At 40.1% G+C, this 22,382-nt stretch overlaps 19 non-coding genes across 19 annotated transcripts; all 19 read left to right on the forward strand.

Moving 5' to 3' along the window:
* Positions 1–102: 102 nt before the first annotated feature.
* Positions 103–174, forward strand: TRNAE-UUC (transfer RNA glutamic acid (anticodon UUC)). Its single transcript has one exon. It is a non-coding gene; the product is annotated as a tRNA-Glu (tRNA).
* Positions 175–1,063: 889 nt separating this feature from the next.
* TRNAE-UUC (transfer RNA glutamic acid (anticodon UUC)) lies at positions 1,064–1,135 on the forward strand. The gene has a single exon. It is a non-coding gene; the product is annotated as a tRNA-Glu (tRNA).
* An 887-nt stretch (positions 1,136–2,022) lies between these two features.
* TRNAE-UUC (transfer RNA glutamic acid (anticodon UUC)) lies at positions 2,023–2,094 on the forward strand. Its single transcript has one exon. It is a non-coding gene; the product is annotated as a tRNA-Glu (tRNA).
* Positions 2,095–3,667: 1,573 nt separating this feature from the next.
* On the forward strand, positions 3,668–3,739 carry TRNAE-UUC (transfer RNA glutamic acid (anticodon UUC)). The gene has a single exon. It is a non-coding gene; the product is annotated as a tRNA-Glu (tRNA).
* A 1,297-nt stretch (positions 3,740–5,036) lies between these two features.
* TRNAE-UUC (transfer RNA glutamic acid (anticodon UUC)) lies at positions 5,037–5,108 on the forward strand. The gene has a single exon. It is a non-coding gene; the product is annotated as a tRNA-Glu (tRNA).
* Positions 5,109–6,955: 1,847 nt separating this feature from the next.
* On the forward strand, positions 6,956–7,027 carry TRNAE-UUC (transfer RNA glutamic acid (anticodon UUC)). The gene has a single exon. It is a non-coding gene; the product is annotated as a tRNA-Glu (tRNA).
* Positions 7,028–7,914: 887 nt separating this feature from the next.
* TRNAE-UUC (transfer RNA glutamic acid (anticodon UUC)) lies at positions 7,915–7,986 on the forward strand. The gene has a single exon. It is a non-coding gene; the product is annotated as a tRNA-Glu (tRNA).
* A 1,573-nt stretch (positions 7,987–9,559) lies between these two features.
* TRNAE-UUC (transfer RNA glutamic acid (anticodon UUC)) lies at positions 9,560–9,631 on the forward strand. Its single transcript has one exon. It is a non-coding gene; the product is annotated as a tRNA-Glu (tRNA).
* A 1,297-nt stretch (positions 9,632–10,928) lies between these two features.
* TRNAE-UUC (transfer RNA glutamic acid (anticodon UUC)) lies at positions 10,929–11,000 on the forward strand. The gene has a single exon. It is a non-coding gene; the product is annotated as a tRNA-Glu (tRNA).
* A 1,024-nt stretch (positions 11,001–12,024) lies between these two features.
* Positions 12,025–12,096, forward strand: TRNAE-UUC (transfer RNA glutamic acid (anticodon UUC)). Its single transcript has one exon. It is a non-coding gene; the product is annotated as a tRNA-Glu (tRNA).
* A 3,493-nt stretch (positions 12,097–15,589) lies between these two features.
* TRNAE-UUC (transfer RNA glutamic acid (anticodon UUC)) lies at positions 15,590–15,661 on the forward strand. Its single transcript has one exon. It is a non-coding gene; the product is annotated as a tRNA-Glu (tRNA).
* A 339-nt stretch (positions 15,662–16,000) lies between these two features.
* On the forward strand, positions 16,001–16,072 carry TRNAE-UUC (transfer RNA glutamic acid (anticodon UUC)). Its single transcript has one exon. It is a non-coding gene; the product is annotated as a tRNA-Glu (tRNA).
* A 337-nt stretch (positions 16,073–16,409) lies between these two features.
* TRNAE-UUC (transfer RNA glutamic acid (anticodon UUC)) lies at positions 16,410–16,481 on the forward strand. Its single transcript has one exon. It is a non-coding gene; the product is annotated as a tRNA-Glu (tRNA).
* A 66-nt stretch (positions 16,482–16,547) lies between these two features.
* TRNAE-UUC (transfer RNA glutamic acid (anticodon UUC)) lies at positions 16,548–16,619 on the forward strand. The gene has a single exon. It is a non-coding gene; the product is annotated as a tRNA-Glu (tRNA).
* A 475-nt stretch (positions 16,620–17,094) lies between these two features.
* Positions 17,095–17,166, forward strand: TRNAE-UUC (transfer RNA glutamic acid (anticodon UUC)). Its single transcript has one exon. It is a non-coding gene; the product is annotated as a tRNA-Glu (tRNA).
* Positions 17,167–17,232: 66 nt separating this feature from the next.
* Positions 17,233–17,304, forward strand: TRNAE-UUC (transfer RNA glutamic acid (anticodon UUC)). The gene has a single exon. It is a non-coding gene; the product is annotated as a tRNA-Glu (tRNA).
* Positions 17,305–19,949: 2,645 nt separating this feature from the next.
* Positions 19,950–20,021, forward strand: TRNAE-UUC (transfer RNA glutamic acid (anticodon UUC)). The gene has a single exon. It is a non-coding gene; the product is annotated as a tRNA-Glu (tRNA).
* Positions 20,022–21,046: 1,025 nt separating this feature from the next.
* TRNAE-UUC (transfer RNA glutamic acid (anticodon UUC)) lies at positions 21,047–21,118 on the forward strand. Its single transcript has one exon. It is a non-coding gene; the product is annotated as a tRNA-Glu (tRNA).
* Positions 21,119–22,140: 1,022 nt separating this feature from the next.
* TRNAE-UUC (transfer RNA glutamic acid (anticodon UUC)) lies at positions 22,141–22,212 on the forward strand. The gene has a single exon. It is a non-coding gene; the product is annotated as a tRNA-Glu (tRNA).
* Positions 22,213–22,382: the final 170 nt, after the last annotated feature.

Raw genomic sequence — 22,382 nt, forward strand, 5'->3', positions numbered from 1 at the left:
CACCCAGAAGGCACTTGTTCAATTCCCGGTATCTGAGGTCAGTTTTCTAAATTCTTTATTAAGAAAAGATACTAGGAACTCAATTGTTAAAACCTAAGCAGATCCGATATGGTCTAGTGGCTAGGATATCTGGCTTTCACCCAGAAGGCACGGGTTCAATTCCCGGTATCGGAGGTCAGTTTTCTAAATTTTTTTATTAAGAAACGATACTAGGAACTCAGTTGTTAAAACCCAAGCAGATCCGATATGGTCTAGTGGCTAGATTATCTTTCCCTCACCCAGAAGGCACTTGTTCAATTCCCGGTATCTGAGGTCAGTTTTCTAAATTCTTTATTAAGAAAAGATACTAGGAACTCAATTGTTAAAACCCAAGCAGATCAAATATGGTCTATTGGCTAGGATATCTGGCTTCACCCAGAAGGCCCGGGTTCAATTCCCGGTATCGGAGGTCAGTTTTCTAAATTTTTTTTATTAAGAAACGATACTAGGAACTCAATTGTTAAAACCCAAGCAGATCCGATATGGTCTAGTGGTTACGATATCTGGCTTCACCCAGAAGGCACTTGTTCAATTCCCGGTATCTGACGTCAGTTTTCTAAAATCTTTATTATGAAACGATAGAAGAAGCAACAATGGTGAAAACTCAAGCAGATCCGATATGGTCTAGTGGCTAGGATATCTGGCTTTCACCCAGAAGGCCCGGGTACAATTCCCGGTATCAGAGGTCAGTTTTCTAAATTTTTTTTATTAAGAAACGATACTAGGAACTTAATTGTTAGAACCCAAGCAGATCCGATATGGTCTAGTGGCTAGATTATCTTTCCCTCACCCAGAAGGCACTTGTTCAATTCCCGGTATCTGAGGTCAGTTTTCTAAATTCTTTATTAAGAAAAGATACTAGGAACTCAATTGTTAAAACCCAAGCAGATCCGATATGGTCTAGTGGCTAGGATATCTGGCTTCACCCAGAATTCACTTGTTCAATTCCCGGTATCTGACGTCAGTTTTCTAAAATCTTATTATGAAACGAAAGAAGAAGCTCAATAGTGGAAACCCAAGCAGATCCGATATGGTCTAGTGGCTAGGATATCTGGCTTTCGCCCAGAAGGCCCGGGTTCAATTCCCGGTATCGGAGGTAAGTTTTCTAAATTTTTTTATTAAGAAACGATACTAGGAACTCAATTGTTAAAACCCATGCAGACCCGATATGGTCTAGTGGCTAGGATATCTGGCTTTCACCCAGAAGGCACTTGTTCAATTCCCGGTATCTGACGTCCGTTTTCTAAAATCTTTATTATGAAACGAAAGAAGAAGCTCAATGGTGAAAACTCAAGCAGGTCCGATATGGTCTAGTGGATAGGAAAACTGGCTTTCACCCAGAAGGCCCGGGTTCAGATCCCGGTATCGGAGGTCAGTTTTCCAAATTCTTTATTAAGAATCGATACTAGGAACTCAATTGTTAAAACCCAAGCAGATCCGATATGGTCTAGTGGCTACGATATCTGGCTTCACCCGAAGGCACTTGTTCAATTATCGGTATCTGACGTCAGTTTTCTAAAATCTTTATTATGAAACGATAGAAGAAGCAACAATGGTGAAAACTCAAGCAGATCCGATATGGTCTAGTGGCTAGGATATATTGGCTTTCACCCAGAAGGCCCGGGTACAATTCCCGGTATCAGAGGTAAGTTTTCTAAATTTTTTTATTAAGAAACGATACTAGGAACTTAATTGTTAGAACCCAAGCAGATCCGATATGGTCTAGTGGCTAGATTATCTTTCCCTCACCCAGAAGGCACTTGTTCAATTCCCGGTATCTGAGGTCAGTTTTCTAAATTCTTTATTAAGAAAAGATACTAGGAACTCAATTGTTAAAACCCAAGCAGATCCGATATGGTCTAGTGGCTAGGATATCTGGCTTCACCCAGAATTCACTTGTTCAATTCCCGGTATCTGACGTCAGTTTTCTAAAATCTTATTATGAAACGAAAGAAGAAGCTCAATAGTGGAAACCCAAGCAGATCCGATATGGTCTAGTGGCTAGGATATCTGGCTTTCGCCCAGAAGGCCCGGGTTCAATTCCCGGTATCGGAGGTAAGTTTTCTAAATTTTTTTATTAAGAAACGATACTAGGAACTCAATTGTTAAAACCCATGCAGATCCGATATGGTCTAGTGGCTAGGATATCTGGCTTTCACCCAGAAGGCACTTGTTCAATTCCCGGTATCTGACGTCCGTTTTCTAAAATCTTTATTATGAAACGAAAGAAGAAGCTCAATGGTGAAAACTCAAGCAGATCCGATATGGTCTAGTGGCTAGGATATATTGGCTTTCACCCAGAAGGCCCGGGTACAATTCCCGGTATCAGAGGTAAGTTTTCTAAATTTTTTTATTAAGAAACGATACTAGGAACTTAATTGTTAGAACCCAAGCAGATCCGATATGGTCTAGTGGCTAGATTATCTTTCCCTCACCCAGAAGGCACTTGTTCAATTCCCGGTATCTGAGGTCAGTTTTCTAAATCCTTTATTAAGAAAAGATACTAGGAACTCAATTGTTAAAACCCAAGCAGATCCGATATGGTCTAGTGGCTAGGATATCTGGCTTCACCCAGAATTCACTTGTTCAATTCCCGGAATCTGACGCCAGTTTTCTAAAATCTTATTATGAAACGAAAGAAGAAGCTCAATAGTGGAAACCCAAGCAGATCCGATATGGTCTAGTGGCTAGGATATCTGGCTTTCACCCAGAAGGCCCGGGTACAATTCCCGGTATCAGAGGTCAGTTTTCTAATTTTTTTTATTAAGAAACGATACTAGGAACTCAATTGTTAAACCCCAAGCAGATCCGATATGGTCTAGTGGCTAGATTATCTTTCCCTCACCCAGAAGGCACTTGTTCAATTCCCGGTATCTGAGGTCAGTTTTCTAAATTCTTTATTAAGAAAAGATACTAGGAACTCAATTGTTAAAACCCAAGCAGATCCGATATGGTCTAGTGGCTAGGATATCTGGCTTCACCCAGAATTCACTTGTTCAATTCCCGGAATCTGACGCCAGTTTTCTAAAATCTTATTATGAAACGAAAGACGAAGCTCAATAGTGGAAACCCAAGCAGATCCGATATGGTCTAGTGGCTAGGATATCTGGCTTTCACCCAGAAGGCCCGGGTACAATTCCCGGTATCAGAGGTCAGTTTTCTAAATTTTTTTATTAAGAAACGATACTAGGAACTCAATTGTTAAAACCCAAGCAGATCCGATATGGTCTAGTGGCTAGATTATCTTTCCCTCACCCAGAAGGCACTTGTTCAATTCCCGGTATCTGAGGTCAGTTTTCTAAATTCTTTATTAAGAAAAGATACTAGGAACTCAATTGTTAAAACCCAAGCAGATCAAATATGGTCTATTGGCTAGGATATCTGGCTTCACCCAGAAGGCCCGGGTTCAATTCCCGGTATCGGAGGTCAGTTTTCTAAATTTTTTTATTTAGAAACGATACTAGGAACTCAATTGTTAAAACCCAAGCAGATCCGATATGGTCTAGTGGCTAGATTATCTTTCCCTCACCCAGAAGGCACTTGTTCAATTCCCGGTATCTGAGGTCAGTTTTCTAAATTCTTTATTAAGAAAAGATACTAGGAACTCAATTGTTAAAACCTAAGCAGATCCGATATGGTCTAGTGGCTAGGATATCTGGCTTTCACCCAGAAGGCACGGGTTCAATTCCCGGTATCGGAGGTCAGTTTTCTAAATTTTTTTATTAAGAAACGATACTAGGAACTCAATTGTTAAAACCCAAGCAGATCCGATATGGTCTAGTGGCTAGATTATCTTTCCCTCACCCAGAAGGCACTTGTTCAATTCCCGGTATCTGAGGTCAGTTTTCTAAATTCTTTATTAAGAAAAGATACTAGGAACTCAATTGTTAAAACCCAAGCAGATCAAATATGGTCTATTGGCTAGGATATCTGGCTTCACCCAGAAGGCCCGGGTTCAATTCCCGGTATCGGAGGTCAGTTTTCTAAATTTTTTTATTAAGAAACGATACTAGGAACTCAATTGTTAAAACCCAAGCAGATCCGATATGGTCTAGTGGCTAGATTATCTTTCCCTCACCCAGAAGGCACTTGTTCAATTCCCGGTATCTGAGGTCAGTTTTCTAAATTCTTTATTAAGAAAAGATACTAGGAACTCAATTGTTAAAACCCAAGCAGATCCAATATGGTCTATTGGCTAGGATATCTGGCTTCACCCAGAAGGCACTTGTTCAATTCCCGGTATCTGAGGTCAGTTTTCTAAATTCTTTATTAAGAAAAGATACTAGGAACTCAATTGTTAAAACCTAAGCAGATCCGATATGGTCTAGTGGCTAGGATATCTGGCTTTCACCCAGAAGGCACGGGTTCAATTCCCGGTACCGGAGGTCAGTTTTCTAAATTTTTTTATTAAGAAACGATACTAGGAACTCAATTGTTAAAACCCAAGCAGATCCGATATGGTCTAGTGGCTAGATTATCTTTCCCTCACCCAGAAGGCACTTGTTCAATTCCCGGTATCTGAGGTCAGTTTTCTAAATTCTTTATTAAGAAAAGATACAAGAACTCAATTGTTAAAACCCAAGCAAATCCGATATGGTCTAGTGGCTAGGATATCTGGCTTCACCCAGAATTCACTTGTTCAATTCCCGGAATCTGACGCCAGTTTTCTAAAATCTTATTATGAAACGAAAGAAGAAGCTCAATAGTGGAAACCCAAGCAGATCCGATATGGTCTAGTGGCTAGGATATCTGGCTTTCACCCAGAAGGCCCGGGTACAATTCCCGGTATCAGAGGTCAGTTTTCTAAATTTTTTTATTAAGAAACGATACTAGGAACTCAATTGTTAAAACCCAAGCAGATCCGATATGGTCTAGTGGCTAGATTATCTTTCCCTCACCCAGAAGGCACTTGTTCAATTCCCGGTATCTGAGGTCAGTTTTCTAAATTCTTTATTAAGAAAAGATACTAGGAACTCAATTGTTAAAACCTAAGCAGATCCGATATGGTCTAGTGGCTAGGATATCTGGCTTTCACCCAGAAGGCACGGGTTCAATTCCCGGTATCGGAGGTCAGTTTTCTAAATTTTTTTATTAAGAAACGATACTAGGAACTCAATTGTTAAAACCCAAGCAGATCCGATATGGTCTAGTGGCTAGATTATCTTTCCCTCACCCAGAAGGCACTTGTTCAATTCCCGGTATCTGAGGTCAGTTTTCTAAATTCTTTATTAAGAAAAGATACTAGAAACTCAATTGTTAAAACCCAAGCAGATCAAATATGGTCTATTGGCTAGGATATCTGGCTTCACCCAGAAGGCACTTGTTCAATTCCCGGTATCTGACGTCAGTTTTCTAAAATCTTTATTATGAAACGAAAGAAGAAGCTCAATGGTGGAAACTCAAGCAGATCCGATATGGTCTAGTGGATAGGAAATCTGGCTTTCACCCAGAAGGTACTTGTTCAATTCCCGGTATCGGAGGTCAGTTTTAAAAATTCTTTATTAAGAAACGATACTAGGAACTCAATTGTTAAAACCCAAGCAGATCCGATTTGGTCTAGTGGCTACGATATCTGGCTTCACCCAGAAGGTACTTGTTCAATTCCCGGTATCTGACGTCCGTTTTCTAAATTCTTTATTAAGAAACGATACTAGGAACTCAATTGTTAAAACCCAAGCAGATCCGATATGGTCTAGTGGCTACGATATCTGGCTTCACCCAGAAGGCACTTGTTCAATTCCCGGTATCTGACGTCAGTTTTCTAAAATCTTTATTATGAAACGATAGAAGAAGCAACAATGGTGAAAACTCATGCAGATCCGATATGGTCTAGTGGCTAGGATATCTGGCTTTCACCCAGAAGGCCCGGGTACAATTCCCGGTATCAGAGGTCAGTTTTCTAAATTTTTTTATTAAGAAACGATACTAGGAACTTAATTGTTAGAACCCAAGCAGATCCGATATGGTCTAGTGGCTAGATTATCTTTCCCTCATCCAGAAGGCACTTGTTCAATTCCCGGTATCTGAGGTCAGTTTTCTAAATTCTTTATTAAGAAAAGATACTAGGAACTCAGTTGTTAAAACCCAAGCAGATCCGATATGGTCTAGTGGCTAGATTATCTTTCCCTCACCCAGAAGGCACTTGTTCAATTCCCGGTATCTGAGGTCAGTTTTCTAAATTCTTTATTAAGAAAAGATACTAGGAACTCAATTGTTAAAACCCAAGCAGATCAAATATGGTCTATTGGCTAGGATATCTGGCTTCACCCAGAAGGCCCGGGTTCAATTCCCGGTATCGGAGGTCAGTTTTCTAAATTTTTTTTATTAAGAAACGATACTAGGAACTCAATTGTTAAAACCCAAGCAGATCCGATATGGTCTAGTGGTTACGATATCTGGCTTCACCCAGAAGGCACTTGTTCAATTCCCGGTATCTGACGTCAGTTTTCTAAAATCTTTATTATGAAACGATAGAAGAAGCAACAATGGTGAAAACTCAAGCAGATCCGATATGGTCTAGTGGCTAGGATATCTGGCTTTCACCCAGAAGGCCCGGGTACAATTCCCGGTATCAGAGGTCAGTTTTCTAAATTTTTTTTATTAAGAAACGATACTAGGAACTTAATTGTTAGAACCCAAGCAGATCCGATATGGTCTAGTGGCTAGATTATCTTTCCCTCACCCAGAAGGCACTTGTTCAATTCCCGGTATCTGAGGTCAGTTTTCTAAATTCTTTATTAAGAAAAGATACTAGGAACTCAATTGTTAAAACCCAAGCAGATCCGATATGGTCTAGTGGCTAGGATATCTGGCTTCACCCAGAATTCACTTGTTCAATTCCCGGTATCTGACGTCAGTTTTCTAAAATCTTATTATGAAACGAAAGAAGAAGCTCAATAGTGGAAACCCAAGCAGATCCGATATGGTCTAGTGGCTAGGATATCTGGCTTTCGCCCAGAAGGCCCGGGTTCAATTCCCGGTATCGGAGGTAAGTTTTCTAAATTTTTTTATTAAGAAACGATACTAGGAACTCAATTGTTAAAACCCATGCAGACCCGATATGGTCTAGTGGCTAGGATATCTGGCTTTCACCCAGAAGGCACTTGTTCAATTCCCGGTATCTGACGTCCGTTTTCTAAAATCTTTATTATGAAACGAAAGAAGAAGCTCAATGGTGAAAACTCAAGCAGGTCCGATATGGTCTAGTGGATAGGAAAACTGGCTTTCACCCAGAAGGCCCGGGTTCAGATCCCGGTATCGGAGGTCAGTTTTCCAAATTCTTTATTAAGAATCGATACTAGGAACTCAATTGTTAAAACCCAAGCAGATCCGATATGGTCTAGTGGCTACGATATCTGGCTTCACCCGAAGGCACTTGTTCAATTATCGGTATCTGACGTCAGTTTTCTAAAATCTTTATTATGAAACGATAGAAGAAGCAACAATGGTGAAAACTCAAGCAGATCCGATATGGTCTAGTGGCTAGGATATATTGGCTTTCACCCAGAAGGCCCGGGTACAATTCCCGGTATCAGAGGTAAGTTTTCTAAATTTTTTTATTAAGAAACGATACTAGGAACTTAATTGTTAGAACCCAAGCAGATCCGATATGGTCTAGTGGCTAGATTATCTTTCCCTCACCCAGAAGGCACTTGTTCAATTCCCGGTATCTGAGGTCAGTTTTCTAAATTCTTTATTAAGAAAAGATACTAGGAACTCAATTGTTAAAACCCAAGCAGATCCGATATGGTCTAGTGGCTAGGATATCTGGCTTCACCCAGAATTCACTTGTTCAATTCCCGGTATCTGACGTCAGTTTTCTAAAATCTTATTATGAAACGAAAGAAGAAGCTCAATAGTGGAAACCCAAGCAGATCCGATATGGTCTAGTGGCTAGGATATCTGGCTTTCGCCCAGAAGGCCCGGGTTCAATTCCCGGTATCGGAGGTAAGTTTTCTAAATTTTTTTATTAAGAAACGATACTAGGAACTCAATTGTTAAAACCCATGCAGATCCGATATGGTCTAGTGGCTAGGATATCTGGCTTTCACCCAGAAGGCACTTGTTCAATTCCCGGTATCTGACGTCCGTTTTCTAAAATCTTTATTATGAAACGAAAGAAGAAGCTCAATGGTGAAAACTCAAGCAGATCCGATATGGTCTAGTGGCTAGGATATATTGGCTTTCACCCAGAAGGCCCGGGTACAATTCCCGGTATCAGAGGTAAGTTTTCTAAATTTTTTTATTAAGAAACGATACTAGGAACTTAATTGTTAGAACCCAAGCAGATCCGATATGGTCTAGTGGCTAGATTATCTTTCCCTCACCCAGAAGGCACTTGTTCAATTCCCGGTATCTGAGGTCAGTTTTCTAAATCCTTTATTAAGAAAAGATACTAGGAACTCAATTGTTAAAACCCAAGCAGATCCGATATGGTCTAGTGGCTAGGATATCTGGCTTCACCCAGAATTCACTTGTTCAATTCCCGGAATCTGACGCCAGTTTTCTAAAATCTTATTATGAAACGAAAGAAGAAGCTCAATAGTGGAAACCCAAGCAGATCCGATATGGTCTAGTGGCTAGGATATCTGGCTTTCACCCAGAAGGCCCGGGTACAATTCCCGGTATCAGAGGTCAGTTTTCTAATTTTTTTTATTAAGAAACGATACTAGGAACTCAATTGTTAAACCCCAAGCAGATCCGATATGGTCTAGTGGCTAGATTATCTTTCCCTCACCCAGAAGGCACTTGTTCAATTCCCGGTATCTGAGGTCAGTTTTCTAAATTCTTTATTAAGAAAAGATACTAGGAACTCAATTGTTAAAACCCAAGCAGATCCGATATGGTCTAGTGGCTAGGATATCTGGCTTCACCCAGAATTCACTTGTTCAATTCCCGGAATCTGACGCCAGTTTTCTAAAATCTTATTATGAAACGAAAGACGAAGCTCAATAGTGGAAACCCAAGCAGATCCGATATGGTCTAGTGGCTAGGATATCTGGCTTTCACCCAGAAGGCCCGGGTACAATTCCCGGTATCAGAGGTCAGTTTTCTAAATTTTTTTATTAAGAAACGATACTAGGAACTCAATTGTTAAAACCCAAGCAGATCCGATATGGTCTAGTGGCTAGATTATCTTTCCCTCACCCAGAAGGCACTTGTTCAATTCCCGGTATCTGAGGTCAGTTTTCTAAATTCTTTATTAAGAAAAGATACTAGGAACTCAATTGTTAAAACCCAAGCAGATCAAATATGGTCTATTGGCTAGGATATCTGGCTTCACCCAGAAGGCCCGGGTTCAATTCCCGGTATCGGAGGTCAGTTTTCTAAATTTTTTTATTTAGAAACGATACTAGGAACTCAATTGTTAAAACCCAAGCAGATCCGATATGGTCTAGTGGCTAGATTATCTTTCCCTCACCCAGAAGGCACTTGTTCAATTCCCGGTATCTGAGGTCAGTTTTCTAAATTCTTTATTAAGAAAAGATACTAGGAACTCAATTGTTAAAACCTAAGCAGATCCGATATGGTCTAGTGGCTAGGATATCTGGCTTTCACCCAGAAGGCACGGGTTCAATTCCCGGTATCGGAGGTCAGTTTTCTAAATTTTTTTATTAAGAAACGATACTAGGAACTCAATTGTTAAAACCCAAGCAGATCCGATATGGTCTAGTGGCTAGATTATCTTTCCCTCACCCAGAAGGCACTTGTTCAATTCCCGGTATCTGAGGTCAGTTTTCTAAATTCTTTATTAAGAAAAGATACTAGGAACTCAATTGTTAAAACCCAAGCAGATCAAATATGGTCTATTGGCTAGGATATCTGGCTTCACCCAGAAGGCCCGGGTTCAATTCCCGGTATCGGAGGTCAGTTTTCTAAATTTTTTTATTAAGAAACGATACTAGGAACTCAATTGTTAAAACCCAAGCAGATCCGATATGGTCTAGTGGCTAGATTATCTTTCCCTCACCCAGAAGGCACTTGTTCAATTCCCGGTATCTGAGGTCAGTTTTCTAAATTCTTTATTAAGAAAAGATACTAGGAACTCAATTGTTAAAACCCAAGCAGATCCAATATGGTCTATTGGCTAGGATATCTGGCTTCACCCAGAAGGCACTTGTTCAATTCCCGGTATCTGAGGTCAGTTTTCTAAATTCTTTATTAAGAAAAGATACTAGGAACTCAATTGTTAAAACCTAAGCAGATCCGATATGGTCTAGTGGCTAGGATATCTGGCTTTCACCCAGAAGGCACGGGTTCAATTCCCGGTACCGGAGGTCAGTTTTCTAAATTTTTTTATTAAGAAACGATACTAGGAACTCAATTGTTAAAACCCAAGCAGATCCGATATGGTCTAGTGGCTAGATTATCTTTCCCTCACCCAGAAGGCACTTGTTCAATTCCCGGTATCTGAGGTCAGTTTTCTAAATTCTTTATTAAGAAAAGATACAAGAACTCAATTGTTAAAACCCAAGCAAATCCGATATGGTCTAGTGGCTAGGATATCTGGCTTCACCCAGAATTCACTTGTTCAATTCCCGGAATCTGACGCCAGTTTTCTAAAATCTTATTATGAAACGAAAGAAGAAGCTCAATAGTGGAAACCCAAGCAGATCCGATATGGTCTAGTGGCTAGGATATCTGGCTTTCACCCAGAAGGCCCGGGTACAATTCCCGGTATCAGAGGTCAGTTTTCTAAATTTTTTTATTAAGAAACGATACTAGGAACTCAATTGTTAAAACCCAAGCAGATCCGATATGGTCTAGTGGCTAGATTATCTTTCCCTCACCCAGAAGGCACTTGTTCAATTCCCGGTATCTGAGGTCAGTTTTCTAAATTCTTTATTAAGAAAAGATACTAGGAACTCAATTGTTAAAACCTAAGCAGATCCGATATGGTCTAGTGGCTAGGATATCTGGCTTTCACCCAGAAGGCACGGGTTCAATTCCCGGTATCGGAGGTCAGTTTTCTAAATTTTTTTATTAAGAAACGATACTAGGAACTCAATTGTTAAAACCCAAGCAGATCCGATATGGTCTAGTGGCTAGATTATCTTTCCCTCACCCAGAAGGCACTTGTTCAATTCCCGGTATCTGAGGTCAGTTTTCTAAATTCTTTATTAAGAAAAGATACTAGAAACTCAATTGTTAAAACCCAAGCAGATCAAATATGGTCTATTGGCTAGGATATCTGGCTTCACCCAGAAGGCACTTGTTCAATTCCCGGTATCTGACGTCAGTTTTCTAAAATCTTTATTATGAAACGAAAGAAGAAGCTCAATGGTGGAAACTCAAGCAGATCCGATATGGTCTAGTGGATAGGAAATCTGGCTTTCACCCAGAAGGTACTTGTTCAATTCCCGGTATCGGAGGTCAGTTTTAAAAATTCTTTATTAAGAAACGATACTAGGAACTCAATTGTTAAAACCCAAGCAGATCCGATTTGGTCTAGTGGCTACGATATCTGGCTTCACCCAGAAGGTACTTGTTCAATTCCCGGTATCTGACGTCCGTTTTCTAAATTCTTTATTAAGAAACGATACTAGGAACTCAATTGTTAAAACCCAAGCAGATCCGATATGGTCTAGTGGCTACGATATCTGGCTTCACCCAGAAGGCACTTGTTCAATTCCCGGTATCTGACGTCAGTTTTCTAAAATCTTTATTATGAAACGATAGAAGAAGCAACAATGGTGAAAACTCATGCAGATCCGATATGGTCTAGTGGCTAGGATATCTGGCTTTCACCCAGAAGGCCCGGGTACAATTCCCGGTATCAGAGGTCAGTTTTCTAAATTTTTTTATTAAGAAACGATACTAGGAACTTAATTGTTAGAACCCAAGCAGATCCGATATGGTCTAGTGGCTAGATTATCTTTCCCTCATCCAGAAGGCACTTGTTCAATTCCCGGTATCTGAGGTCAGTTTTCTAAATTCTTTATTAAGAAAAGATACTAGGAACTCAATTGTTAAAACCCAAGCAGATCCGATATGGTCTAGTGGCTAGGATATCTGGCTTTCACCCAGAAGGCCCGGGTTCAATTCCCGGTATCGGAGGTCAGTTTTCTAAATTTTTTTATTAAGAAACGATACTAGGAACTCAATTGTTAAAACCCAAGCAGATCCGATATGGTCTAGTGGCTAGGATATCTGGCTTTCACCCACAAGGCCCGGGTACAATTCCCGGTATCAGAGGTCAGTTTTCTAAATTTTTTTATTAAGAAACGATACTAGGAACTTAATTGTTAGAACGCAAGCAGATCCGATATGGTCTAGTGGCTAGATTATCTTTCCCTCACCCAGAAGGCACTTGTTCAATTCCCGGTATCTGAGGTCAGTTTTCTAAATTCTTTATTAAGAAAAGATACTAGAAACTCAATTGTTAAAACCCAAGCAGATCAAATATGGTCTATTGGCTAGGATATCTGGCTTCACCCAGAAGGCACTTGTTCAATTCCCGGTATCTGACGTCAGTTTTCTAAAATCTTTATTATGAAACGAAAGAAGAAGCTCAATGGTGGAAACTCAAGCAGATCCGATATGGTCTAGTGGATAGGAAATCTGGCTTTCACCCAGAAGGCCCGGGTTCAGATCCCGGTATCGGAGGTCAGTTTTAAAAATTCTTTATCAAGAAACGATACTAGGAACTCAATTGTTAAAACCCAAGCAGATCCGATTTGGTCTAGTGGCTACGATATCTGGCTTCACCCAGAAGGTACTTGTTCAATTCCCGGTATCTGACGTCCGTTTTCTAAATTCTTTATTAAGAAACGATACTAGGAACTCAATTGTTAAAACCCAAGCAGATCCGATATGGTCTAGTGGCTACGATATCTGGCTTCACCCAGAAGGCACTTGTTCAATTCCCGGTATCTGACGTCAGTTTTCTAAAATCTTTATTATGAAACGATAGAAGAAGCAACAATGGTGAAAACTCATGCAGATCCGATATGGTCTAGTGGCTAGGATATCTGGCTTTCACCCAGAAGGCCCGGGTACAATTCCCGGTATCAGAGGTCAGTTTTCTAAATTTTTTTATTAAGAAACGATACTAGGAACTTAATTGTTAGAACGCAAGCAGATCCGATATGGTCTAGTGGCTAGATTATCTTTCCCTCACCCAGAAGGCACTTGTTCAATTCCCGGTATCTGAGGTCAGTTTTCTAAATTCTTTATTCAGAAAAGATACTAGGAACTCAATTGTTAAAACCCAAGCAGATCCGATATGGTCTAGTGGCTAGGATATCTGGCTTTCACCCAGAAGGCCCGGGTACAATTCCCGTTATCGGAGGTCAGATTTCTAAATTTTTTTATTAAGAAACGATACTAGGAACTCAATTGTTAAAACCCAAGCAGATCCGATATGGTCTAGTGGCTAGATTATCTTTCCCTCACCCAGAAGGCACTTGTTCAATTCCCGGCATCTGAGGTCAGTTTTCTAAATTCTTTATTAAGAAAAGATACTAGGAACTCAATTGTTAAAACCCAAGCAGATCCAATATGGTCTATTGGCTAGGATATCTGGCTTCACCCAGAATGCACTTGTTCAATTCCCGGTATCTGACGTCAGTTTTCTAAAATCTTTATTATGAAACGAAAGAAGAAGATTAATAGTGAAAACCCAAGCAGATCCGATATGGTCTAGTGGCTAGGATATCTGGCTTTCACCCAGAAGGCCCGGGTACAATTCCCGGTATCAGAGGTCAGTTTTCTAAATTTTTTTATTAAGAAACGATACTAGGAACTCAATTGTTAAAACCCAAGCAGATCCGATATGGTCTAGTGGCTAGGATATCTGGCTTTCACCCACAAGGCCCGGGTACAATTCCCGGTATCAGAGGTCAGTTTTCTAAATTTTTTTATTAAGAAACGATACTAGGAACTTAATTGTTAGAACGCAAGCAGATCCGATATGGTCTAGTGGCTAGATTATCTTTCCCTCACCCAGAAGGCACTTGTTCAATTCCCGGTATCTGAGGTCAGTTTTCTAAATTCTTTATTAAGAAAAGATACTAGAAACTCAATTGTTAAAACCCAAGCAGATCAAATATGGTCTATTGGCTAGGATATCTGGCTTCACCCAGAAGGCACTTGTTCAATTCCCGGTATCTGACGTCAGTTTTCTAAAATCTTTATTATGAAACGAAAGAAGAAGCTCAATGGTGGAAACTCAAGCAGATCCGATATGGTCTAGTGGATAGGAAATCTGGCTTTCACCCAGAAGGCCCGGGTTCAGATCCCGGTATCGGAGGTCAGTTTTAAAAATTCTTTATTAAGAAACGATACTAGGAACTCAATTGTTAAAACCCAAGCAGATCCGATTTGGTCTAGTGGCTACGATATCTGGCTTCACCCAGAAGGTACTTGTTCAATTCCCGGTATCTGACGTCCGTTTTCTAAATTCTTTATTAAGAAACGATACTAGGAACTCAATTGTTAAAACCCAAGCAGATCCGATATGGTCTAGTGGCTACGATATCTGGCTTCACCCAGAAGGCACTTGTTCAATTCCCGGTATCTGACGTCAGTTTTCTAAAATCTTTATTATGAAACGATAGAAGAAGCAACAATGGTGAAAACTCATGCAGATCCGATATGGTCTAGTGGCTAGGATATCTGGCTTTCACCCAGAAGGCCCGGGTACAATTCCCGGTATCAGAGGTCAGTTTTCTAAATTTTTTTATTAAGAAACGATACTAGGAACTTAATTGTTAGAACGCAAGCAGATCCGATATGGTCTAGTGGCTAGATTATCTTTCCCTCACCCAGAAGGCACTTGTTCAATTCCCGGTATCTGAGGTCAGTTTTCTAAATTCTTTATTCAGAAAAGATACTAGGAACTCAATTGTTAAAACCCAAGCAGATCCGATATGGTCTAGTGGCTAGGATATCTGGCTTTCACCCAGAAGGCCCGGGTACAATTCCCGTTATCGGAGGTCAGATTTCTAAATTTTTTTATTAAGAAACGATACTAGGAACTCAATTGTTAAAACCCAAGCAGATCCGATATGGTCTAGTGGCTAGATTATCTTTCCCTCACCCAGAAGGCACTTGTTCAATTCCCGGTATCTGAGGTCAGTTTTCTAAATTCTTTATTAAGAAAAGATACTAGGAACTCAATTGTTAAAACCCAAGCAGATCCAATATGGTCTATTGGCTAGGATATCTGGCTTCACCCAGAATGCACTTGTTCAATTCCCGGTATCTGACGTCAGTTTTCTAAAATCTTTATTATGAAACGAAAGAAGAAGATTAATAGTGAAAACCCAAGCAGATCCGATATGGTCTAGTGGCTAGGATATCTGGCTTTCACCCAGAAGGTCCGGGTACAATTCCCGGTATCAGAGGTCAGTTTTCTAAATTTTTTTATTAAGAAACGATACTAGGAACTCAATTGTTAAAACCCAAGCAGATCCGATATGGTCTAGTGGCTAGATTATCTTTCCCTCACCCAGAAGGCACTTGTTCAATTCCCGGTATCTGAGGTCAGTTTTCTAAATTCTTTATTAAGAAAAGATACTAGGAACTCAATTGTTAAAACCTAAGCAGATCCGATATGGTCTAGTGGCTAGGATATCTGGCTTTCACCCAGAAGGCACGGGTTCAATTCCCGGTATCGGAGGTCAGTTTTCTAAATTTTTTTATTAAGAAACGATACTAGGAACTCAATTGTTAAAACCCAAGCAGATCCGATATGGTCTAGTGGCTAGATTATCTTTCCCTCACCCAGAAGGCACTTGTTCAATTCCCGGTATCTGAGGTCAGTTTTCTAAATTCTTTATTAAGAAAAGATACTAGGAACTCAATTGTTAAAACCCAAGCAGATCCAATATGGTCTATTGGCTAGGATATCTGGCTTCACCCAGAATGCACTTGTTCAATTCCCGGTATCTGACGTCAGTTTTCTAAAATCTTTATTATGAAACGAAAGAAGAAGATTAATAGTGAAAACCCAAGCAGATCCGATATGGTCTAGTGGCTAGGATATCTGGCTTTCACCCAGAAGGCCCGGGTTCAATTCCCGGTATCGGAGGTCAGTTTTCTAAGTTTTTTATTAAGAAAAAAACTAGGAACTCAATTGTTAAAACCCGAGCAGATCCGATATGGTCTAGTGGCTAGATTATCTTTCCCTCACCCAGAAGGCACTTGTTCAATTCCCGGTATCTGAGGTCAGTTTTCTAAATTCTTAATAAAGAAAAGATACTAGGAACTTAATTGTTAAAACCCAAGCAGATCCAATATGGTCTATTGGCTAGGATATCTGGCTTCACCCAGAATGCACTTGTTCAATTCCCGGTATCTGACGTCAGTTTTCTAAAATCTTTATTATGAAACGAAAGAAGAAGCTCAATGGTGAAAAATCAAGCAGTTCCGATATGGTCTAGTGGCGAGGATATCTGGCTTTCACCCAGAAGGCCCGGGTTCAATTCCCGGTATCGGAGGTCAGTTTTCTAAATTTTTTTATTAAGAAACGATACTAGGAACTCAATTGTTAAAGCCCAAGCAGATCCGATATGGTCTAGTGGCTAGGATATCTGGCTTTCACCCAGAAGGCCCGGGTTCAATTCCCGGTATCGGAGGTCAGTTTTCTAAGTTTTTTATTAAGAAAAAAACTAGGAACTCAATTGTTAAAACCCGAGCAGATCCGATATGGTCTAGTGGCTAGGATATCTGCCTTTCACCCACAAGGCCCGGGTACAATTCCTGGTATCAGAGGTCAGTTTTCTAAATTTTTTTATTAAGAAACGATACTAGGAACTTAATTGTTAGAACGCAAGCAGATCCGATATGGTCTAGTGGCTAGATTATCTTTCCCTCACCCAGAAGGCACTTGTTCAATTCCCGGTATCTGAGGTCAGTTTTCTAAATTCTTAATAAAGAAAAGATACTAGGAACTTAATTGTTAAAACCCAAGCAGATCCAATATGGTCTATTGGCTAGGATATCTGGCTTCACCCAGAATGCACTTGTTCAATTCCCGGTATCTGACGTCAGTTTTCTAAAATCTTTATTATGAAACGAAAGAAGAAGCTCAATGGTGAAAAATCAAGCAGTTCCGATATGGTCTAGTGGCGAGGATATCTGGCTTTCACCCAGAAGGCCCGGGTTCAATTCCCGGTATCGGAGGTCAGTTTTCTAAATTTTTTTATTAAGAAACGATACTAGGAACTCAATTGTTAAAGCCCAAGCAGATCCGATATGGTCTAGTGGCTAGGATATCTGGCTTTCACCCAGAAGGCCCGGGTTCAATTCCCGGTATCGGAGGTCAGTTTTCTAAATTTTTTTATTAAGAAACGATACTAGGAACTCAATTGTTAAAACCCAAGCAGATCCGATATGGTCTAGTGGCTAGGATATCTGGCTTTCACCCACAAGGCCCGGGTACAATTCCCGGTATCAGAGGTCAGTTTTCTAAATTTTTTTATTAAGAAACGATACTAGGAACTTAATTGTTAGAACGCAAGCAGATCCGATATGGTCTAGTGGCTAGATTATCTTTCCCTCACCCAGAAGGCACTTGTTCAATTCCCGGTATCTGAGGTCAGTTTTCTAAATTCTTTATTCAGAAAAGATACTAGGAACTCAATTGTAAAAACCCAAGCAGATCCGATATGGTCTAGTGGCTAGGATATCTGGCTTCACCCAGAAGGCACTTGTTCATTTCCGGTATCTGACGTCAGTTTTCTAAAATCTTTATTATGAAACGAAAGAAGAAGCTCAATAGTGGAAACCCAAGCAGATCCGATATGGTCTAGTGGCTAGGATATCTGGCTTTCACCCAGAAGGCCCGGGTACAATTCCCGGTATCGGAGGTCAGATTTATAAATTTTTTTATTAAGAAACGATACTAGGAACTCAATTGTTAAAACCCAAGCAGATCCGATATGGTCTAGTGGCTAGATTATCTTTCCCTCACCCAGAAGGCACTTGTTCAATTCCCGGTATCTGAGGTCAGTTTTCTAAATTCTTTATTAAGACAAGTTGGGAAAACCAAAATATTACCTCTCCGTGTCGAGAAGATTATATAATCTTAAGTATCCAATGAAAACGTCGACCTTTTTGCCCTCATCCTTTCCCGCGCTTTGCGCTTCTGCATTTCATCCTTACTCTTAACATTATCTTCCTCCATTTTACAAAAATTAAATACTCACAAAAAGAAGCGGCAAAAACCTGCTGGCTCTTTACAACCACTTAATTTGACTTAATATCCAATTTCCAACAACAATAATATACCGGTAGTTTAATTGACAACCTACTAGCATCGAAATTCTCATAAAGAATGGCTCCCGCGGATAAAAAAGGGCAATTTTCAACTAGGTGGGCGTTATCTCATTAGATTTGAAAAATATCATTTGTCTTTTTTACCAATGCCTAACCGTTTGGATTTTTTTAAAGTCATCTTGTATCAAAAATATTTTTTGATACAAAATGAATGTTTTATATTCTTATTAAGAATAAAACAAGAGGATAAAAAGGTCTGTCCTCTCGTAATTTTTTAAGCTTTTATCATGATTACTCTATACAACAGTAACAAGTAGTATAAACCCATTAGTGGGAGCAGTATTTTTTTCCGAAACAATCTCGCTTATGTTTATCCTCTCTAGACTTCGCTAAAAACGTATTACTCCTACGTAAAATATTAATAGACAGGCAAGGATTCATACCATTAAAGAAGAAGCGCAATATTATCCATATTTTCATTTCATATACAGAGAAAAGAAATTATTATGTTTCTGAGAGGAGCTTCCCATTTTGGTTGTTGTTTTGAAAAATATATCACAATGCACGGGCCTTGATAGATATAGGAGGCAATGAAGGAAATATATCGCATGCACGAGCCTTGGTAGATATAGGAGGCGATGATAATCTCTCTCTTTGCACGAGAGGTTTATCTTTAATATTTAAATAAATATAATTATTTTTAATTATTTTAATCTTCAATAATTAATATTATTAATAGTTAAATCGTTTAAAATAAAGTTATACCTATTATCATCTCAAACTTTGCTAATATTGACGTTTAAAGTGAAGGGTACCCCTCTTGCCCGCTTTCTTCAAATTTTGGGGTATATATACGATTCGTTTCCATTATGATAGTAAGGAAAAAGCGCAATTGCGAAAACCTTTGGTGGCGATCCCACCTTAGGGAGGCTAGACGTTTCTCGTAACTCTAGCTGATCGCCGCGTATATCCTAAAACCAAACGATGATAATGGAGTAGAAGCCAATGAGACAGATTGGTGTCTATGTGGAATAGACGGAAAACCAGTGGATGGTGGTGTTAGAAGCCAGTGTAAGTGCAGACTGGTGTCCAAGTGGAATGGACGAAGAATAGAAGATGGTGGTGATTAGAAGCCAGTATGTACAGTTTGGTGTCCGTGTGGGATGGACGAAGACCAAGAGATCGTGGTGATTAGAAGCCAGTAAGAACAGACTGGTGTCCGTGTGGGATGGACGAAGACCAAGAGATCGTGGTGATTAGAAGCCAGTAAGAACAGACTGGTGTCCGTGTGGGATGGACAAAGACCAGAAGATGGTGGTGTGAGAACTCAAGTAGAGGAGCCATTTCCGTGACTGTGAAAGCAGTTCGGAAATGGCGAACACGTTTGCTCCGATACGCAAACTGCGAACGCGGTCACGTGGGTGTAACAACGGACAGACACACAGACAGACACACACACACACAGACACGGCCGTTACAGAACCTCTCCTGGACTACGTCACACGGAGAGGTAAAAAGATACTAGGAACTCAATTGTTAAAACCCAAGCAGATCCAATATGGTCTATTGGCTAGGATATCTGGCTTCACCCAGAATGCACTTGTTCAATTCCCGGTATCTGACGTCAGTTTTCTAAAATCTTTATTATGAAACGAAAGAAGAAGCTTAATAGTGGAAACCCAAGCAGATCCGATATGGTCTAGTGGCTAGGATATCTGGCTTTCACCCAGAAGGCCCGGGTTCAATTCCCGGTATCGGAGGTCAGTTTTCTAAATTTTTTATTAAGAAACGAAACTAGGAACTCAATTGTTAAAACCCGAGCAGATCCGATATGGTCTAGTGGCTAGGATATCTGCCTTTCACCCACAAGGCCCGGGTACAATTCCTGGTATCAGAGGTCAGTTTTCTAAATTTTTCTATTAAGAAACGATACTAGGAACTTAATTGTTAGAACGCAAGCAGATACGATATGGTCTAGTGGCTAGATTATCTTTCCCTCACCCAGAAGGCACTTGTTCAATTCCCGGTATCTGAGGTCAGTTTTCTAAATTCTTTATTAAGAAAAGATACTAGGTACTCAATTGTTAAAACCCAAGCAGATCCGATATGGTCTAGTGGCTAGGATATCTGGCTTCACCCAGAAGGCACTTGTTCAATTCCCGGTATCTGACGTCAGTTTTCTAAAATCTTTATTATGAAACGAAAGAAGAAGCTCAATAGTGGAAACCCAAGCAGATCCGATATGGTCTAGTGGCTATTGTATCTGGCTTTCACCCAGAAGGCCCGGGTTCAATTCCCGGTATCAGAGGTCAGTTTTCTAAATTTTTTTATTAAGAAACGATACTAGGAACTAAATTGTTAAAACCCAAGCAGATCCGATATGGTCTAGTGGCTAGGATATCTGGCTTTCACCCACAAGGCCTGGGTACAATTCCCGGTATCAGAGGTCAGTTTTCTAAATTTTTTTATTAAGAAACGATACTAGGAACTTAATTGTTAGAACTCAAGCAGATCCAATATGGTCTAGTGGCTAGATTATCTTTCCCTCACCCAGAAGGCACTTGTTCAATTCCCGGTATCTGAGGTCAGTTTTCTAAATTCTTTATTAAGAAAAGATACTAGGAACTTAATTGTTAAAACAAAAGCAGATCCAATATGGTCTATTGGCTAGGATATCTGGCTTCACCCAGAATGCACTTGTTCAATTCCCGGTATCTGACGTCAGTTTTCTAAAATCTTTATTATGAAACGAAAGAAGATGCTCAATGGTGAAAAATCAAGCAGTTCCGATATGGTCTAGTGGCTAGGATATCTGGCTTTCACCCAGTAGGCCCGGGTTCAATTCCCGGTATCGGAGGTCAGTTTTCTAAATTTTTTTATTAAGAAACGATACTAGGAACTCAATTGTTAAAACCCAAGCAGATCCGATATGGTCTAGTGGCTAGATTATCTTTCCCTCACCCAGAAGGCACTTGTTCAGTTCCCGGTATCTGAGGTCAGTTTTCTAAATTCTTTATTAAGAAAAGATACTAGGAACTCAATTGTTAAAACCCAAGCAGATCCAATATGGTCTATTGGCTAGGATATCTGGCTTCACCCAGAAGGCAATTGTTCAATTCCCGGTATCTGACGTCAGTTTTCTAAAATCTTTATTATGAAACGAAAGAAGAAGCTCAATTGTGAAAACCTAAGCAGATCCGATATGGTCTAGTGGATAGGAAATCTGGCTTTCACCCTGAAGGCCCGGGTTCAGATCCCGGTATCGGAGGTCAGTTTTCCAAATTCTTTATTAAGAAACGATACTAGGAACTCAATTGTTAAAACCCAAGCAGATCCGATTTGGTCTAGTGGGTACGATATCTGGATTCACCCAGAAGGCACTTGTTCAATTCCCGAAATCTGACGTCCGTTTTCTAAAATCTTTATTATGAAACGAAAGAAGAAGCTCAATGGTGAAAACTCAAGCAGATCCGATATGGTCTAGTGGCTAGGATATCTGGCTTTCACCCAGAAGGCCCGGGTACAATTCCCGGTATCAGAGGTCATTTTTCTAAATTTTTTTATTAAGAAACGATACTAGGAACTTAATTGTTAGAACCCAAGCAGATCCGATATGGTCTAGTGGCTAGATTATCTTTCCCTCACCCAGAAGGCACTTGTTCAATTCCCGGTATCTGAGGTCAGTTTTCTAAATTCTTTATTAAGAAAAGATACCAGGAACTCAAGTGTTAAAACCCAAGCAGATCCGATATGGTCTAGTGGCTAGGATATCTGGCTTCACCCAGAATTCACTTGTTCAATTCCCGGTATCTGACGTCAGTTTTCTAAAATCTTATTATGAAACGAAAGAAGAAGCTCAATAGTGGAAACCCAAGCGGATCCGATATGGTCTAGTGGCTAGGATATCTGGCTTTCACCCAGAAGGCCCGGGTTCAATTCCCGGTATCGGAGGTAAGTTTTCTAAATTTTTTTATTAAGAAACGATACTAGGAACTCAATTGTTAAAACCCATGCAGATCCGATATGGTCTAGTGGCTAGGATATCTGGCTTTCACCCAGAAGGCACTTGTTCAATTCCCGGTATCTGACGTCCGTTTTCTAAAATCTTTATTATGAAACGA

This window comes from Phalangium opilio, unplaced genomic scaffold (assembly GCF_054372755.1).
Source record: "Phalangium opilio isolate 3A_F unplaced genomic scaffold, DU_Popi_V2 ptg000039l_1, whole genome shotgun sequence".
Classification (NCBI taxonomy): Eukaryota; Metazoa; Arthropoda; class Arachnida; order Opiliones; family Phalangiidae; genus Phalangium; species Phalangium opilio.